This window comes from Rhincodon typus, chromosome 47 (genome assembly GCF_021869965.1).
Source record: "Rhincodon typus isolate 14 chromosome 47, sRhiTyp1.1, whole genome shotgun sequence".
NCBI lineage: Eukaryota > Metazoa > Chordata > Chondrichthyes > Orectolobiformes > Rhincodontidae > Rhincodon > Rhincodon typus.
In genome coordinates, this window is record NC_063378.1 from 8,484,981 (window position 1) to 8,487,455 (window position 2,475).

Here is a 2,475-nt window from a genome sequence, read left to right on the forward strand (position 1 = left end):
ACAGGGAGAACCGGCAAACTCCACACAGACAGTCACCTGAGGGTGGGATTGAACCTGGGTCCCTGGCGCTGTGAAGCAGCAGTGCTAACCACCGAGCCACCATGCTGCCCAAATTAGGGCCCCCAACCATTAGTAGGGTGGTCTTCAGTCAACACCAGACAAAATGGGCATTGAGCGTAGGGCTATTGGCCCAGGACAACCTTCTGACTGAGGAACAGAGTTATCAAAGCCTGAGACAACAAATCCATCACCAAAGCTTCGCCAAAAGCAAAGCAAACTATATAATGTCACACAGCACCATAAGAGGCCCCTTAGCCTTATGCTGGCTCATGAAAGAGGTCTCCATTTAGTCTCACTGCCCTAGACTTTCCCCAAAGCACTCAAAATTTTCCCTCTGTAAGTATTCATTCTGTTCTCTTTTGAACCTTATTATTGATGGGTTTCCTCCGGGTGCTCCAGTTTCCTCCTACAGCCCAAAGATATGCAGGTTAGGTGGGTTGGCCATGGGAAATGCAGGGTTACAGGGATGGGCTGGTTCTGGGTGAGACAATCTTCAGAGAGTTGGTGTGGACTCAGTGGGCTGAATGGCCCGCTTCCACACTGCAGGGATTCTACGATTTTGATGATGATTTCGATCTGTCCACATCACTGAAGTTTCTCATCCCGGGGACCTTCCTTGTAAACTGCTTCTGCATTCTCTCCAACACATTCACATCCTTCCTACAACGCTGTGCCCAAAGCTACACATAAGACCCAAGCTAACAGACCCTAGCCATATCCCTCTAAACCCTTCCTGTTCATATACCCATCCAGATGCCTTTTAAATGTTGTAATTGTACCAGCCTCCACCACTTCCTCTGGCAGCTCGTTCCACACACACATCACCTTCTGTGTGAAAAAGTTACCCCTCAGGTCCCTTTAAAATCTTTCCCCTCTCACCTTAAACCTACCTCCCCGCCCCCCACACACACTGGGGATGGACAAAGTCACTGTAAGAGGATGCTTTCTCCTCTGGGGGCAATCTGGGCAGAGAGGTCATAGTTTTTAGAATAAGACAAATTTAACACAGAGAGAGAGAAGGGGAAATGACTTCACTCAAAGGGTCGTGAATCTGTAGAATTCACTCCCCAGAGTGTGGCAGATGCTGGGACACTGAGTAAATTCGAGGAGGAGATGGACAGACTTTTAATTCATAACAAGTCGAAGCGTTACGGAGAGTGGGCAGGAGAGAGGAGTCAAGACTGAAATGAGATGAGCCATGATCGCATTGAAATGGTGGAGCAGGAGCGAGGGGCTGAATGGCCTACCCCTGTTCCTAGTTCTTCTGCCCTTACAGTCAGAAACGTGACCAAGGTAGGAATGTGGGAAGAGATCAGTAAGGTGCAGGAAGGAACGAGCAAGAATGTAATTGAAAGAAGTTACGTACTTTCAGATGAGGCATGCCATTTGTCCTCAGTGAGATACAGTTTGCTCTTCCTCACTCTATATGGGACTGGCAGGCCAGCATTTGAGAATGAGATGGGTCTGGGCTTGGATGTGAGGTCCTAAAGGAAGTGACCATTGCTTGAAGTGGCACAGGGTACAAGGTTATGAGCCAATTCCTGGGAAAAGGGCACTGGGAGTAGACAGATGTTTGATGATGGGCTGAAGGGCCTCTGTTGTGCTGTATAACTCTATGGGGCAGAGATTCCACTGAGCAGACAGTCATTGTACTGATGTAGGTGGAATGGGGAACCTGTGATAAGGTTAGAGTTAGGGTCAGGGTCAGGGTTAGGGTTGAGTATAAGATCGGGATTAGGGTCAGGATCACAGTGAGGGATAGGTTTAGGGTCAGGTCTAGGGTTAGGGTCATGGTGAGAGTTAAGGTCAGGTCTAGGGTTAGGGTGAGGGTTGGTGAGTGTTACGGTCAGTCTTGGGTTAGGGTTAGGATTAGTGTTAGAGTCAAGGTTAGGGTCAGTGTCATGGTGAGGGTTTGGGTCAGGTCTAGGTTTAAGGTCAGTGTCATGGTGAGGGTTAGGGTCAATCTATTGTTAGGGTCAGGGATATGTTAGGGTTAGGGTAAGGACTAGTCCTAGGGATGTGTTCAGGGTTAGGGTCAGGGTCGGTGTTTGGATCAGGGTTAGTGTCAGTGTCAGGGTTAGGGTCAGGGTTAACATTAGGTTTAGGATTAGGGCTAGCATTAGGGTTAGGGATAGGGTAAGGGTTAACATTTGGGTTAGGGATAGGGTAAGGGTTAACGTTTGGGTTAGGGCTAGGTCTGTGTCAGGGTTAGGTTTTGCTTTAGGATCAAGGGTTATGGTTGGGCTTAATGTTGGGTTAGGGTTTCGGTTATGGTTCGGTTTAGTGGTTGGTTCAGGGTTAGGTTTAGGTTTAGTGTTAGGGCTAGGGTTTAGGGTCAGGGTTAGGGGTAGGGTGAGGGTTAGGGTTAGGGTTAGCGTTAGGGTTAGGGTTAGCGATAGAGTTAGGGTTAGGTTT